Source organism: Peromyscus leucopus, chromosome 1 (genome assembly GCF_004664715.2).
Source record: "Peromyscus leucopus breed LL Stock chromosome 1, UCI_PerLeu_2.1, whole genome shotgun sequence".
Classification (NCBI taxonomy): Eukaryota; Metazoa; Chordata; class Mammalia; order Rodentia; family Cricetidae; genus Peromyscus; species Peromyscus leucopus.
The window spans coordinates 130,673,813-130,692,407 of record NC_051063.1 but is presented as its reverse complement, the minus strand read 5'-3'; the positions used below and the strand labels follow the sequence as shown (position 1 = coordinate 130,692,407).

Genomic DNA, 18,595 nt, shown 5'->3' with positions numbered 1-18,595 from the left:
CACAAAGTACAATGATCAACAATACCCTTATGTTTGACTGACTTTAGTTAGCTATACGTGATCAAAACAGACACTATAAGAATAATAATAATAAGCAGCCTCAGAGTGATTAACCAACTTGCCCATGATTTTACAAATAATGTTGAAAGTAAGATTAAAACCAAGACTGACTAACCTTCTACTGATTATTGAAATTTTGCTATGGCTTAGTTTTACTTTACAGATTTTTGAGATATAAATAAGCAAAGATTTAGAATATGGATTATGGCAATAGTTAAAATGAGACTGATTTAATACCAGGAGTCTTAAATGGATAGAGAAATCATCTACCAAAAAGGCAAATTCTTGATGAAATAGCTGCACACACACACACACACACACACACACACACACACACACACACACACACATTCTGTATTTAAGTAGAATCATCTAAAATTAACTTAAAAGCCCTTGGGTTGTATAAGAAAGTGTTCATTCTCAATCCCCTTAGACTCAATTCTATGAAATCATATGGCAAAATATGAATGTGTATCCTTATTCTTCAAGTACCTTAACTCACATACAAAATTTTAACCAAATTTTTCTGATTCAAATTACACAGTACTCCTTAATCATACTATAATTCTGTCAAAATGCCCTATGTCAGGAATATATCGGTACTGAGAAATCTTTTTTTTTTTTTTTTTTTTTTTCGAGACAGGGTTTCTCTGTGTAGCTTTGCGCCTTTCCTGGGACTCACTTGGTAGCCCAGGCTGACCTCAAACTCACAGAGATCCGCCTGGCTCTGCCTCCCAAGTGCTGGGGGGTTAAAGGCGTGCGCCACCACCGCCCGGCTCCTGACTGAGAAATCATTTTATCCAGTTAGTTTTCCCCACAAACATCTTTCATTGATCCATACACACAGAACAAATTTCAATGAACTAAAGAAAAGAAGCATAAGATTAGTAAGGGGAAAGCCCCTTCACAATTAACATCCTCAGACAGCAATACAAACAAGGTGACTAAAAGCATGAATCAGAACCCAATTTAAAATAGGAAGGTATCTGAGAATCTCAAAGGAATTATTGAAACATCGATGTTTTTGCTAGTGTTGGCCTGAGTATATACACATGCAACTTTAGGGGATTCCAATATGTAGCATTTATAATCTCTGCAAGAAATAACTCAATTTCCCAGATTTTCCTATCATAACTATGTCTCCTAATAACAACACAGGCATCACTGAGATAGCAAGGGACAGAGGAAACAACATCCTTAAAATGCATGAGACAGTTCCCTTATGTTTCTCATGAGACTAATAGCTTATGTGGATTGAGAATATTCAAATGAACCTAACTTCCAACTTAAAAACACAAAAATGGCAAAAGTGAAAGTAAGATTGATCAATTCATTAAAGAACTGCACACACTCTAAAGATTAAGTCAAGCACTCTCTTTTAATCTTTTCCTTTTTTATGAGGTAGAGTGCTCAGCTGAACATTGGTTCCAAAGCCAATCTGAGATTCCACTCTCTGCTTGATCACTTAGGACCTGGAAAATCTTGGGCAAGTTAGATCACCTCTCTAAACCTCAGTTACCTTACAGATAGAATTAAGACTATAGTATGCCTTGTATATAATATGCTTGCAAGTAAATCAGATTCCTCACACCCACAACCTAACAGTCAAATCTATTTCCTATATCTTCTTGTCCATATTACTTTATGTCTCTTAGTACAGTAATATTACTCTTATACATTCTTTCAGCATCCCACTTATATCTCTCAGTCTACCTGGTAGCATACTCACCACTTAACATGATCCTTTAAAAATGACAGGCGCTCAAATTTATTGAACGCATTTGGCATTATGCTAGCCATGACATTAAGATAATTCATGCAATATGAATTTCAAAAAATAAAAAAGAAACATACCATATTTCAGCAAACTTCTGAGGAGCTGGTGAATTCTAAAATCAGGCTCTTACAGATTTTTAACCTAAAATATAAAACACCTCACTCAATTCTTTTAACATAAACAACTGGATAGTCTTTCAGAAAAAAAAATGAAATTCATTATAAAATAAAAGCAAATCCATCTTTAATAATACTTATAAAAATCCAAAAATATACTGAAAGACAAATTATCCTACTCCTGTTACCAAGATAAGTAGCAGGGTAGCTAAGCAGGCTGTGATCCAAATATTTTCATCTGGGAAAGCATGTTTCCCATTTTCATGTACAAAGATTAACGCTCCTCATTTCCTTAGCCTCCTTACAAATAAGATGAAAATTATGAAAATTGTCACATACCTCAAATCCCTCCAGAAAACTATGGTAATTTTGCTTTCAGATAAACTCTATATGCAAAACATCTGCTATACAAAAACATAGATGCTAATCTACTACCTCTCAGAGTTGTAACCATGGCTAAATTCTTTGACCTCTCAGTCTCTCAAGTGTTAAGTGGTTGAATTAAAGAAAATGTACTGAAAGAATATAGATGCCTTCCTGGCACATAACAGGGCCATATTACACTGTAGCATTACTTAAGTAAAGTACTCCATATATATCATAAATCTTTACAAATAAAAAACAACAAAAACACCCAACTTAATATCACCATGCACAAAACTAAAGTCCATGTGGATCAAAGACCTCAACATAAATCCAGTTACACTGAACCTGATAGGAGAGAAAATGGGAAGTAGCCTTGAAAGCATTGGAACGGACCACTTCCTAAATATAACACCAGTAACGCAGACACTGAGAGCAACAATTAATAAATGGGACCTCCTGAAACTAAGAAGCTTCTATAAGCAAAGGACACAGTCAACAAGACAGAACAGCAGCCAACCCCACATCTGACAGAGGGCTAATCTCCAAAATATATAAAGAATTCAAGAAACGAGACATCAAAATACCAAATAATCCAATTAAAAAATTGGGGACAGTTCTAAACAGAAAATTCTCAACAGAAGAATCTCAAATGGCCAAAAGACATTTAAGGAACTGCTCTACTTCCTTATTATCCATCAGGGAAATGCAAATAAAAATGACTCTGAGATACCATCTTACACCTGTCAGAGGTAAGATTTTGATCAAAAACACTGATGACAGCTTATATTGGCAAGGAATTGGAGTAAGGGGAACACTCCTCTACTGTTGGTGGGAGTACAAACTTGCATAGCCACTTTGGAAATGAGTAAGGCGGTTTCTCAGAAAATTGGGAATTAATCTACCTCAAGACCCAGACATACCATTCTTGGGAATATACCCAAAGGATGCTCAATCATTCCACACGGACACCTGCTCAACTATGATCATAGCAGCACTGTTTGTAATAGCTAGAACCTGGAAATAATCTAGATGCCCCTCAACCAAAGAATGGATAAAGAAAATGTGGTACATTTACATAATGGGGTATTACTCAGCGGTAAAAAAACAACGACATCATGAAATTTGCAGGCAAATGGATGGAACTAGAAAAAAATCATCCTGAGTAAAGCAACCCAGACCCAGAGGGACAAACATGGCATGTACTCACTCATAAGTGGATATGAGAGGTAAAGCAAAGGATAACCAGGCTACATTCTACAACTCCAGAGAAGATAAGTAACAAGGATGACCCTAAGAGGGACAAGCATGCATCACCTTAGGAAGAAGAAATAGATAAGATCTCCTGGGTAAACTGTGTGTGAGGGGGAGAGGATGGGGGATGAAAACATGAGGGAACCAATGGTGGAGTTGGGGAAGGGAGGGATGGGAGAGTAATGAAGGAGTTATTTTGATAGAGAGAGCCATTATGGGGTTAGGGAGAAACCTGGTGCTAGGGAAATTCCCAGGAATCCACAAGGAGGACCCCAGCTAAGACTCCTAGCAATAGTGAAGAGGGTTCCTGAACTAATGGTCATCATAGAACCTTCATCCAGTAACTGATGGAAGCAGATGCAGAGATCCACAAAGAAGCACTTGGCTGAGCTACTGGAGTCCAGTCGAAGAGAGGGAGGAGGGATAATATAAGCAAGGCAAGGTCAAGATTATGATGGGGAAACCCAGAGACAGTCAACCCAAGCTAGTGGGAGCTCAAGGACTCTGGACTGAAAGCTGGGGAGCCTGCATGGAACCGAACTAAGCCTTCTGAATGTGGGCGACAGTTGTGTGGCTTGTTCTGTTTATGGGGCCCTTCACAGTGGGACGAGGATTCATCCCTGATGCATGAACTGGCTTTTTGGAGCCTATTCCCTAGGGTAGGATACCTTGCTCAGCCTTGATGCAGAGGGGAAGGACTCGGTCCTGCCTCAATTTGATATGCAAGACTTTGTTGACTCCCCATGGTAAACCTTACCCTCTCCGAGGAGTGGATGGAGGACCACTGAGGAGTGGATGGAGGGATGAGGTGAGGGAGGAAGAACCATGGTTGGTATGTAAAATGAAAAAAAAAATGAAGAAATTAAAAAAATAATAATAAAAATAATTAAAAAAGAAAAATGTACTTAAGCTTCCCTGCAGTGATTCTGATTCAGTGCAATAAGAATGCACGAATTTGTATTTTTAACATATTTTAAGTGATCTTAATATCATAACATATTTTAAGTGATCTTAATATCATAACTATATCATAACTATATATATATCATAACTATATATATATATCATAACTATATATATATACATATATATATATCTAGCATTATAACCTCCAACTCCCAATTATCAAAGGTATAACACCATTTCAGTAAGTCAGCATCTAAAGTAATTTAAAATTAAAAACAATAATCTCAATTATCACCCATAACACCCCAAAAAGCAAAACAAAAAAGCAAAAAAACCACTCCACTCTCTATATCTATATATCACCAATCTCATTGTCCTAAGGGGGAGAAATAGCTTGTGCCATCACGTTCTGCTATTTCTATTTAACCTAAATTCTTCATTCAAAATATGTCAGTTAGATTTTGATTGTATACTGGTAGCTGAAAACACCATAGTAAAGAAATTATACATGATTTCTTATGCTGTGGGAGAGATGAGGATAAATTAAAAAAAACACAATAAATAATTACAATTCAAAGTAAAAGCTATGAAGGAGATTCACAGTCAGTGATGCTATTATAATAGAATCCTGACTTAACAGGGGAAAAAGAAAGTCTGTCCAAGAGCTTAGATTTATCACAGACTAAATAAATCCTGTGACGTACTGGCAGGATTCATAGGCCAATAACTAAAATCAGAAAATTTAAATAAAACTATAGAATCTCTCCTCCCAAGTAAAATATATTTCTCACTGCTACAAATTCTACCTCTGGAATTCCCCCACAATCCAACACTATCCCTAAGAATTCTTTTGACAGGATTTAGTTGCTTTCAGAACAAAGTTTAATCTATCACAACATTTAAGACTATGTAATCAAACCTTGCTAGCACAGCTTCTTCTTCCTGACTAGACAAAACATTAAGAGTATGTCAATCATTCATTTTTATACTTCCAATCCTTAAAAATGTAAGAATAAAATAGTTCATAAAAGAGGAAACTTGGGTGGCTTGCTATACATAGTACATAAATACAAGGCTAAGATTCAAACATAAATCTGATTCTAAAGACTATCTATGGCCATTTCTTTAGAAAAACATTCTAACTTATATTCAGGCCTGGAAATATTAACTTTAAATTATTTCTTAATATTTCCTCTTTAAAGAATCTACTGATTCTTTTCCCTACATTGCTACCAAGATTGTTGTGATACAGAGCTTTATTATTTTACTAGTTTCTTTCTCATATATTTTGACAGAATTATCTTCCTAGAAATTAGAATTTGATCATCATCTCTCATATTAAAAATTCCTATGCCTTCTCAATGGTAACAACATAAATTTCAAACATTTTTTTCATATTAACTGAGATCCTTGTCACATGGCCACACCCAGTCATCCAAATGTTACCCATATGTGCTAACATCCTGAGATATCAACCTCCTTGGGTTATTGCACTCTTTAGAAGTCCCTATTTCTGATCTCAATAATTTTGCTTTTCACGACATTTCTCTAGAAATATTTCCCTTTGCCCTGCCATTTCCATCCCTTATTCACCTATAAAAACTTATTTTAAAAAAATATTATTTCTAAACCTTTAGAGCACCCCAAATGAACAATGACAATTAAAAAGACTGGAAGTAATAACAGCAACAATAATAGAGAAATCAGAACCTTCACATGTTACTAGTAAAATTATTTTTTTAAAAAATATAGCCACTTTGAGAAGCATTTAAAAGTGTCTCTAATTTTAAATAATTACCCTATGGCCCTGCCAATTCACACCTACATACATACTCAAGAGATGTATAGTTACAACAAAAGCTGTAAACATATATTCACAACACTAACAACCAAAATTGGAAGCAACCCAAATACCTATCAGCTGATGACTGAACAGACAGATAACCAAGCATAAACAATGAAGTACTATTATATGCTACATGAATGAACATGAATGAACCTTAATAATGGTATTATGTCAAGAAATAAATACACCACACACAAAAGGATATCGTGTTTAATTCCCCAAAGGAAGTTGATAAATTGGTTTTATAGTATTGTGAAGAATAGAGGTCCAAGAAGAGCCAAGATAAATCCAAAATTAAGTAGAGATCCTTGGAATCCCAGTTTTCAAAGCTGTATATGAAGTTATTACAAATAAAATCAATGATGAAAAAAAAAAAAAAGCCCTAAAGCAAATCAAATGAAAAAGCATAAGGGAGATGATACAAGTGACATTTTAAAAAATTGGGGAAAAATTTAACTCAATGTTAGGACCACTAGCTTTTCATATTCATTTTTTTAAAGGATTCCTCTCTTCAGATGGACCAAAATAAATGATCCATACCAAAAACCCTCAACTAATAACAGACAATATCACAAGCAATTTCACTTTTTAAAATTGTAAAGAATCATGACTTTAACCTTAGAAATTGAGACTAAGATTGTATACCAGGAGAGAATGCTACAGTGGACATAACATTCTATTTTATTCTTATTCTGAAAGCATTTCTCAAATGCACTCTAAAGCAAAAAGGATGGATAAGATAGTTCTCAACGTCCTTGTCAACATGAACCCTGTACAGTGTCTTTTCTTTTAAAAATTTTTCTGTAAATTATAAGACACAAAGAAAATTACTTAGCATACAGCAGGCCCTAGATTTCAATCCGCAGTAGCAAAAAGAAAAAGATTTTTATTTTAAATTTATTAAAGTGAAGCATGAAGAAAAAAATCATAAAACTCATACCATTTTACCAACCATTCAGAATTAAAGCAAACACAAAGTAAGATGCCATTTGATATCATTACTTAAAATCTGACAAGTCCAAGCAGGGGGAAAAGATGCTAGAACAAAAATGGTCATACACTGCTGATAAAGTATCTGTAGGCAAATCCAATTTACATAAGAATTTGGCCATATCTAATCAACTTAAAGATAAATTCTATTCTTTAGCAACCTCATTTCTTTAATTTCCCCTAAAGAAAAACCCGTACAAAGGAAGTATTAAAAAAAAAAATCTCAGGCAGAGGCAGGCGGATCATTGTGAGTTCGAGGCCAGCCTGGGCTACCAAGTGAGCTCCAGGAAAGGCGCAAAGCTACACAGAGAAACTCTGTCTCGAAAAACCAAAAAAAAAAAAAAAAAAAAAATCTCTTTATCATTAGTCCTAAGAGCAATAAAGGAAATAATCCAAAATATTCATAAGTAGTGGGATACAATACTATTTAGATATCCACACGGTGGAATACCACAGAGCAGTAAAACAAAATAACAGATCTGAGTGTGTCTATATACATATCTCAAAAACATAACAGAGTTAAAACAAGTCAAGTGATGACAGGTATATACAAAACACATCTACAAAAATCTTAAGTATGATATATTATTTATGAACAAGGGTCGTATTTAAGCACAAAACAGGAAATACTCAAGAACTTCAAGATACCTGTTACATGAGTAAGAAAAAGGGTACTAGGACTTGGAGGGAGGGATTAAATTTCTAAAATAATATCAAAACTGGCATCATTTATATTCCTGGGTTAGGTAAGTAGATTTTTACTACATTATTTACTAAATGCTTTAAGTATTTTATACATATGTTTTAAAAAGAAAAAATAAAATTAAGAGTATACTACGTCCAAGCTAAAAACAAAGCCCTGGGATCTAACAGAATTAGGTGACCCAATCTTCCTGCCTTGTGAAAAATATCCTAATAAGATAAAAATGTAGGGCTGGTGAGATGACTTTGTGAGCAAAGTGCTTGCCATAAAAGTCTGACACCTTAGTTAGATCTTGGGGACCAAAGTTAAAAATTGACAGAAACCAAATTATCCTCTGACCTCCACACACATAGTATGGCACTCCCATGCCCAAACATACATCATACAAAACATATTAATATTAATAGCAATAATAATAGAAACTTGCCCTGGACATAATGCCCAGAACCACAAAAATAGATGATAGGCAGGTAGATAGGCAGGCAGGCAGGCAGATAGATGAACAAATGAATAGATAAATGCTATTATAACATAACAATTTTAAGCACAGAATAAGTGTCTAAATAATCAAACTACTACCTCTTGACCAGTAAAAAGAGAGATCAATCTTAATTTCTCAAAATTTGGCATGAATAATTGTCCAGTATTGATCTAGTACTGCCTATTTCTGCTTAATTTTTATCTCCAGCCTAGAGGGTTATTCACTATCATACAGACATGTTTCCCAAGCCTGTAGCAAGTATCCTAGACTTGCAAAAACTAGAAAGTAGTTTGTTCATTCTAGCATTTACAAATACCTATATCTGCAGAATGAAAAGGTTGACAGGGAAAGACAAAGGAAGAGGGAGACAAAAGGGTGGAAAGAGGAAGAAAGAGATGAAGGAGGGAAAGATGGAGAAAGGGAGAAAAAAAAGGATAGAGAATGCAAAATGTGTACATGAGAAAACATTTACTGTTCTCACAGACTCTTCAATACAGGAGTAGACATTTAATTTCAATTGGTAAAGTTATGTACATATTCCACCGCAAAAATACACCTGTTTTTAAGTTCACTTCTTCCCTATGTTTCATTTAGCTCAAAAAATGGAGTAAGATAAATTTTCAGGCCGGGCGGTGGTGGTGCACGCCTTTAATCCCAGCACTCGGGAGGCAGAGCCAGGCGAATCTCTGTGAGTTCAAGGCCAGCCTGGGCTACCAAGTGAGCTCCAGGAAAGGCGCAAAGCTACACAGAGAAACCCTGTCTCGAAAAACCAAAAAAAAAAAAAAAAAAAAAAAAAAGATAAATTTTCAGAATGGGGTAGGCAGATGATCCATATACAGTTAAATCAGACCAAAAAAGTCTCATTTTTAAAGTAGCACGAAACATAATGTACCAAGCAGTAATTATACACGATCTAAAGGACAGATACCAAGTTTTATGTGTACAAAAGACTAAAACTAGCTCAGTTCTACTATGCTTATGGGTTCTTATTTCAAAATTATATAGTCCAATCTATGGAATAAAGTATATTCCTCCTTTAAGTTCCCAAACTTTAATTTCCTATTCCTATCTCCAATCTAAAAACCTATACCTTACAGAATCAGTGAGAAACAGTAACAGAATGAGAATGGAGCAGCATTTACAAGTGGAGAAATTTCATTTATTAGAAACTTGGGATTTGGATTTTCCTAGTGTGTTTTCCAACAACAGCACAGGATACACTGTCATCTCACTTCAAAAGCAAGGAAAGAAAAATATTATCTAACTAGTCTTTATTTGAAATAAGATCTATCAACTAATACACATAATATACAGGTACTCAAAAAACATTATTTTAAAGTCCCCCCCAAAAAAAACCAAAAATATTTAACAAAGACAAATATTAAATAGCTTCATTTTTGGCATGTTGTATGATCAGCAAATGTGGTACATATCCACACTGAGGGGCACAATAAGTAGAAATTTTAAGGAAAAAAATACTAGTAAGCTAGAACCTACTTCCCTTTATGACACACTGGCTTTATATACAAAGCACAATTATGCATTTCTTCTTTTGCCTTCCAAAGAACACCATTATGTTTCACATCCAATACTAGGTGAAGTGTTGAAACTATAATGAGAAGGAATTCTTACAGTGTTACTAAAGGTATCAACTAAAAAAAAAATAATAATGAGTTTTGGAATGCACAACAGAGTACAAGGAAATAAAAAAATGTAAAGTTTGTTCATACTGAATATGTGGCTCGTTATAGTATCCTCTACATTGTCCTTATCTTCTATATTTAAGTAGAAGCATCTAAATTTATTTTACATCACAGACTATAAAACTAAAATTACGGCCATGTTTCATTCCACAAAGGCAATTCTAAGACTACTTTCTTACATTTGAGAGAAAGTCCATTAGAAGTCTGAAGTGGACAAGTCATCTCTTTTATACAAGGCAGAAGTTATTACATGCAAAGACCATCCATAGAAGTACAACACTGAGAGTAGCTTCATTCAGACCATGAATAGTTTTATGTGTTAAACTGCTAGATTTAAATGCCCAAAAGAACATTTTTAATTGAACATGTATGCAACAGGCATAAGTAAGAAACAGTGGTTCACAACCATAGACCCGGCACTGCAGCAGTGAAATCAGAAGGATAAGTAGCTCAGGTCATCTTCAACTATAGAGTTTGAGGCTAGCCTGGGCTATATAAGACACTGTCTTTAAAAAAAAAAAAACAAAGGCAACAAGAAAGTATCCCAGCACTTGGAAGGCATAGGCATATGACCAAGGCTGGGCGGTGGTGGCGCACACTTTTAATCCCAGCACTCGGGAGGCAGAGCCAGGTGGATCTCTGTGAGTTCGAGGCCAGCCTGGACTACCAAGTGAGTCCCAGGAAAGGCGCAAAGCTACAGAAAAAAACCCTGTCTCGAAAAAAAAAAAAAAAAAAAAGAATTCAAGGATAGCATGAGCTACACTGTCAGGTACAGTCTAGCCTGGGCTATGTAGCCTGACTCTTTTTCAAACAACTGCTACTGCTACTACCACCACCCCACACAAAACATCACCAATTAGAAAAGATCTACAAGGCTCCATAATACAAAGAAGTTAAATTATTTTTTTCAACCTGGGGATGTAGCCCACTGGTAGATATCCTGCCTGGCATGTAGCAGCAAGGCCCAGCAATCCATCCTCAGCAATGTAAAACCAAATTCAAAGTATTTCTTTTTTGAATGTCAGACTTCTATCAATTTATTGAGATATGTACCACACTGCTCAAATGATGCTGACAGGTACAGAAGACCAACTTCTGAAATGCACTGAGATGCAAAGAGTAACAGCATTAGATTCTACACAGAACAGACAACAGATGTGTACGGAAGATTTTATCCTACTTATGTAACAAATGTACAAGATCTATACACTACTTCTGTGCTTTTACTTACTTCAAATAAAGATGCCAGCTTCAGTAAGACTTACATAGGATTCTCTTTCACAAATCAGGTACAATTTCTTAATGAAAGCTCCTACTCATATTTATCACAAGAATAAGCCTATCTAGTATGTTACTATCACTCATAAAACTTGTTCATAAAACTGATTCACTCACCAATCACTTAATTAATAAAACAGGTGAAGTAGAGCAAATTACAAGGATTCAGTATTACAACTAAATAACATGACACTAACAATTAAGAGTTATTGTTCATGTTAAATGTAGTTATCATATCTGAAATAAATTCACATATTGTAAATGCAGCTGGTTAAGGAAGCACAGACCTGCAATCCTTGCACTGGATAGGGAGATCAGGAGTTCGATGTTATGCTACCAGTCAGTTCTATGCCAACCTAGACTGCATAACTTTTGTCTCAAAATAAACAAAAATAAAAATGTCCCCAGATAATATTTCTTTAAAAGGCTTAGCATATAGCATATTAACAGAAAACAGTTAACAGAAAGTCACGGTTCTATCACTCTTTCTACTACAAATTTCCTGGGCAAATTACTTTATACAGTATCAATCAACTTTCAAGAAATATTGTATATGAGCAACATAATCCTCTGAAACTAGAAAGCAGTAACGCTTTCATGTGTGAGATTATCATGTCTTAGAAAGATAAATCAATAGCCTGTTCATTTTTAGTTCATTCTGGCTCAAAAAAAAAACAGAAGTAGGGGGAACAAGACCTTCTGGCAGCAAAAAATGTGAAATCTTTCTGTTATTTCAATAGTCCCAGGTTTTTGTTTCCTGAACCACTGAAACTCTGAAGCATTTATTATTTCTTGTATGGTTTCAAGGAAGTAAGACCTAGAAATGCTAGAGATGCATAACATATACTTGAACCTCTATCGAAAAGCAGTGTTAAAAAAAAAAAAAACACTATTTCATTTGTAGATAGTCCTAATACTAATCATCTTTCCAAATTACTATCCAGTTAGTTTACTTGTTCTAGACAATTGAATTCAAGGAACTATAGCTAGTATTTTGTAATTAAATGAAAACATGAGAAGAAATTTGATGTATATTTATCAATAAGTCATTCTGTTAAGAAGGAATAAAGCACCTTTAAGTATTTCAAATACCTCATGTTTGGAAAAAGAAATTATGAGAAAAATAACAGTATTTCTATTTAATACAATTTTACTTCACATCTTTTATTAGAAAGAATAAAAGGTCTGTCTGTGGCATCTTCTAAAGGTTACCTTTTATTAATAGTATGGAAAATACATACCTCCATAAAAGCAGGTGGGCAATTACAAAGTACATGTAACTATTCTTCTAAACAGATAGACCAGAACACCTGCTCATATATGTAGAATCATGACCTAGGAGCCAGAGACTCCAGACTGATTCTGGCCCTAGGTGATTTAAGAAAACCATATTAAACCTTAACTCTTTAATTTCCTTGTGTTAAAAAAAAAAATGCAGTAGCTGATCTCAGGCAGAGGACTATTCTGGTTTATAACAGCTATGACTCCATTATCGGAAGTTAGAATGGTAATCACTCTCCCAAAACTAGTACTAACAAGCCAAATACCAGAGTAAATCTATTTTATTTTACACATACCACACATGTATGCATACTATAAATCAGACATTGAATGATAGGCTGGAACCAAGACATGAATGAACACATGTGCTTGGATTGTATCTCCAGCCAACTCCCCAAAAAAGGTACCAACAGTAAGTCTTAACAATTGCAGCTAAGGGCTAAGGGACTTAAGACTGGAAGGGCATAGAGAATCTAGGTTCAATTCCCAGAACCCTCACAGCAACTAACTGCTATCTGTAATCCTAGTCATAGCAGACCAAACACCTTCTTCTGGCCTCCACAGGCTCTGCACACATGTAATGCAGTCATGCATGCAGGCAAAATTCTCATAAAATAAAACCTCAAAGAAAAAATAATGAGAGAGGCAGACAGAAACACAGGGACACATTTCAAAGCAAACATGGTGGTACAGGGCTGTAATCTAGCTACTATGGAAGATGAGACAGGTGGACTCCCAGCTCAAGGTCTGCCTGGGCTAGAGTAAGTCTAAGGCAGCCTGGCCAACCTAATGAGGCCTGCTGTCAAAAAACACAAAAAGGACAAGGACTGGCATGTGAGAGGATCTAGGTTCAATCCCTAGTCCAACTAAACAAATCCTCCTAAAACTACTCGTTTTCAATGAAATTAGCTTTGATCTTAGGAATTCTCAGTGTCCCTAACTATGAGATACATTTCTACTTAAGGTGTGTGTGTGTAGGGGTAGGGGGTGGGGGTGTCTTTTTCTTTATGTAAACTACCCAGTGTTGAATAGGCTTAAGGCATCTGGAAAGATACTCTCTGATTAAACAATAGAAATCTTTGCACTTAAAGACTGAACTCACAATAAAAAAGAAAACAAGCAATAGAACAAATGATGGGCTACAGACCACTATATACAAGATAATTCAGAAAAACTGGGTATGATGTCTTCTAAGGTAAAATTGAAAGGCACACTGTACAGTCTTTAATCCTCACATCTGGGATACCTTCACCATCCTGTTTATAAATAAAACCATAGCTCAGCAAAAATGAAATCAAGCTCTAATTACAAAGCTGTTTCCAGGCTGCATGATGCTGGCACAGGGCTTTATCCCAGAGGCAGAGGCAAGGAGATCTCTTTAAGTTCAAGGCCAGGCTGGTCAACAGAGCTAGTTCCAAGACAGCCAGGGATATATAGAGAAACCCTGTCTGGAAACCACCACAACCACCACCCCACCCCACCACCACCCCATGCCAAAAACAAAACAAACAAACAACAACAAAAAAAAAAAAAAAAAAAAAAAAAACACAAAGCTATTTCCACTACACATTTTATCACATCTCTATCATTAACTTTTTTTGAGACATGCTCTCACCTCTTATCCTAGGCTAGCCTCGACCTTGCCACAATCCTGCCTCAGCCTCTCAATCGTTGAGTTTACAGATATAAGGCACCATGCCTGGCTTAACATTGTCTTTATATTTATCAGTGAGGAAAAAAACTGTCAAAACCATCCAAAATTCTATTATCCTAAACCCTTATGAAGAGAATTATCAAAGACGTTTTAAAGACTATTTTTATATGGCCCTCTGTCACATGCTTTCTGTACTTGAAAGTACTTAAAAGACCACTTCTGAAAACTCATCTCCATTTTTAAAAATCAGAAAACTGATATTTTAATAGCTACATATGCACTTAATATATAGATCAATTTAACAGTAATGTTATCATTAATAACAAAGATAAACCTAAATAAAATAAATTGTAGGAATATACCAATAGTCATTTAAGTTTTCTTTTTAAAGGTATCTGCAATAATCATTTTAAGCTCTTGAGCAGAAAAATATTAGCTATGGTTAATTTAGAGGACAAATGTTCACAAAATTGAGAGAAACATTATTACAGCAATTATTTGACAGAAGATAGAGATTGGCATAAATGTATAAAAAAATACAATTGACTTTAACGTTACATGTCAGAAGCATTATAGATACCCAATGAATGCTGTTAAAAGGACTAATCAAGTGGGATGAATTTCAGACTCTGGTAAAAATTACATTTAAAGACATAAAACCGGACAGTAGCCAGTCCTGCTGGCCTTCACCTTTTAATCCCAGCACCCTAGAGTCAGAGCCAGGAGGAGAGTTCCAGGTCGTCCAGAGCTACACCATAAGATCTTTTCTCAAAAAATAAAATAAAATAAAAGGTGCTGAGGGAGTAGATTTCAGGGATAAAAACCAAAGCCACCTACAAAATCTGCTTGCAAGATATTCTAACCCCATAAAGTTAAACTCCTCAGATATGGGGGCAATGTCCAAAGGAGTATGTGTATACTACTCTACACACCAATGCAAGTTAAATATTGACGCAAGTCTTTCATAGCTTACATTCTGATTTTGAAAACAAAGCTACAAGTCATCTCTTTTTATTATGTAGGGTATCTCTTATTTAAAAAAATACAGATTGCAAATTATTTGTTGAAGCTCTCATTTTTGTTACAGATTTTGATGAATGGACTTTTCTGTAATGCTAAGTATTTAAGGACTTACAGTCATCCTTAAGGTTTATCAGCAAAATAGATGTGGTATTCATTTCCTTAAAAATGCAGTAAGCAGATTAGCTTTAAATGGAGAATCTAACACCAAAGAAATTGCTATCATACATACTAAGACAAAAAAAATTCTTTTTAACCTCTACTAAATTCTAAATTTACCTGAACTGCCAAAGCTATCTTAAGAGTAGTCACTAATCTGAGCTGTGAGAAAAACACTTCTCATGTCCCTTTTCCCATTTATTCAACAAGATTTACTGGGTAGCGACATGACTTTGGTATGTAGCTTTTTAACAGCTGTATTTCTTAAACTTTAGGTCTTTATTTCAAGCGCATTTTCCTCTCCAAAACATTCTGACATAATCTGCTACTCTCCCAAAATCATAGGTTATACCCATAGTCCTTCACGATTGAAGATAATCGTGGATCATACATTCAATATACTATTTAGTTTACATTTGCAACAGCACACTAGCTACTTAATACAATCCCAAAGAGATTTTGTACTGTTCTATTTTAGCATGCTCATAAGTCATTTTTAAAAAATGACATAAAATTGTCTTTCGAGGATTCTAAGTCTGAAAAGTCTTATTAAAATTATATTTTCTATTTTTAGGGCTAAACCATTTAGTACGTTCAATTCTGATTCTTCCAACAAAAAGCCTCCGCATCAAGACGGGGAAAACGTCCTTTTCATTTTCTCAACTGAAAAGGGGGAGGGGAGAGGAGGAGGTGGAGGCCAACTGCTTACAGGTTTGCATTTAAATTTAAAACAGCAGTTTCTGAGGAATCCAGTAACTCACGTTCAACTACTGAATTCTATCAGAAGCAGCACACGGAGAAACTGAGAGCGCAATCCTTGGGCTTGATGTGCGGCTTCATCCGTCTTTCCTTTCCAAGATCCACCCCCAATACCCCAACCCGTTAAGCACACGTCTAAATATGTCTTCCCACCCAGAGCGCCCCTTTGGAGGAAAAGGCCTGCCCTTCGCAGCCTGAAGCCACGGCAGGCTCTCCGATCCCTGCTTCGATGAGGCCCCAATTTCGATGCCCTGCACGTCCGCCCCACCCCGGGCCCACACGGGTACCCGCGGGCGACAAAACCCTCCCTCCAGCGCTCCGCCAGCACTGACAGTTAAGGCTGCAGCAGCCGCAGCCACCAGGGCCTACTCCTGGCACCGGCCCCTCCAGACCACGCGCCCCAAGCACTCGCTCACGGAGGCGGGTGAGGGCCCGGGCGCCTACCCTGCCTGAGCCGCCCAGAGGGTGACGAGAGGGCCGGCGGTACAGACCAGAGGGAGCGCGCCGGGCAGGCCGCGGCCGCAGCAGCACTGACCTGTCCTCGCCCCCGCGCCTGGGCTGCGGCCGCCTCACTGGTCCTAGTTGCCCTCGTCTGCCGCCGCCGCCCGCCACCGCCTCGTTCCCTTTCGCTGGCGCCACCGCCGAAGCTCATGCGGGACCCACGCTACTCCTCAGGAAACCGAGGCCGGGAGGCCAGGCGCCCGGGCAACGCTGGAGTCGGCGCGCTGGTCCGCTGCTGCCGCGGTCTGTCCACAGTGGGGTGCGAGGGAGGCGAGCAACTCCGAGGAGAAGCAGAAGGAGGCGCCACCGTCCGCGACAGGTAGACAGAGGAGAGGCGTGAGGAGGCGGTGGACGGCTGCGTGGCCGGGTGCGCGAGCGAGCGCAGGAGGGGGCAGCGAGGTGCGGGCGAAGAGGAAAGGCCCTGTCGTCTCCTATAGTCACCCCCAGAGGAGCGCCACCATCTTGGGAGAAACACACGGGTCTCGCGAACGCAGCGCAGGACGGGAGGACTGGGTGGGCGGGCCGAGTATCCCGACAGGCAGCGCGCGCCGCCCTGCAAGGCGAGGGCTCCGAGAGGAGAGGCGGGATGCGAGGCGAGGTCGCGCGTGCGTGGGAGGGCGACAGGCAGCTGCCCCGCCCCGCTCGCAGCTCCGCGAGGCCCTCCCCCCAGTTCGACTTCGCTAGCGGCGCAGGGACCGGTGGGAAGGGGAGATGGCCTTGGGCTCAGTGGAAGCCAGCCAGGCGCTGTCGCCATCTTGAGACAGGGCTGGGAGAGGCTTGGTGCTTTCAGGCCGTGCTCCTTTCATCCAGCCCCCTGTTCTGCAGTGTACTCGGGGAGAGCGGCCCGGGCTAGCCTGCCGAGGACAGCCTCAGGGTCAGTTAGGTGGACTAATTGGTTGCGAGAGTCGGCCGAGGCGGTGTACTCAGGCCGAGGCTCGAGGCGGAGCAGAAGTGTTTCACTTGCTAGGGCTGACCCCTATGGCTTTTCACCCGAGCTGCCCTGGTAAACGTTGCAAGGGTTGCTGAGAGTGGACAAGCTTTCAGCACACGAGGTCATCAGCTCAGGCCTCTGCCAGCACAGGCTATGTCCCAGGGTTACCAGACTAGAAGATAAAAGCCTAGGTCCTGCAGAGTCGTCTTCCAGTAGGCTGTCAACTGAAAGAAGTAACCGCCTGCTGAATCCCACATGGATAGAGGCTAATTTTGATGTATATAACAGCTGAACCATGTTAAAGCCATGGGTCTTGATGGTACCCGAGTGACCTTTTTACTTAACGGGTTTTGTTGTTGTTGTTGTTGTTGTTAATGGCTTTGACACTTGCTACTAAATTATAAAGACTGGCTGACAAGTCATTTTCTGTTTTATAACATTGTGGATAAGCCTTAATCATATAGTACTCAAAATGTAACAATCACAAGTAGCAATATATTTTTTCGTTACTTAGAACTTACACAAATGTGTACATATATGTGTGTATACCCCATCTTCCCACTATAAACAGTTATTTATTAAAACTATGAAAACTAAGCCAGAGGGTGAAAAAAGAATGTAAGCTATTCTGGGATAAACGATAATAAATGACATTGTTGTAATGTCAGGTTTTAAGATTCTTTAAAAATATCTACTCATTTTTTTTTTTCATCTTGCCCTCCCATTACAGATCTTTATTTGGAAATTACCATTGTATTTTATGGAAAGAGCCAGTAACAAATATAACCTTTTAAGGATTTATCTTTGCAAATT

At 37.8% G+C, this 18,595-nt stretch overlaps 1 protein-coding gene across 5 annotated transcripts in view; it reads right to left on the bottom strand.

Annotated features, from left to right (window-relative positions):
* The window catches only part of Ube3a (ubiquitin protein ligase E3A), a 93,444-nt gene extending 75,947 nt beyond the window's left edge, over nucleotides 1-17,497 (bottom strand). For 2 of the 5 annotated variants that reach the window (XM_028855710.2, XM_028855711.2), the window contains exon 1: nucleotides 16,886-17,496. The gene's annotated coding sequence lies outside the window, so the exon portion shown is untranslated. Of the gene's footprint in view, nucleotides 1-1,914; nucleotides 1,979-16,885 lie in introns of all 5 variants that reach the window. The other 3 variants (XM_037198243.1, XM_028855709.2, XM_028855712.2) reach the window with 3 other exon arrangements.
* Between the last annotated feature and the right edge of the window lie 1,098 nt (nucleotides 17,498-18,595).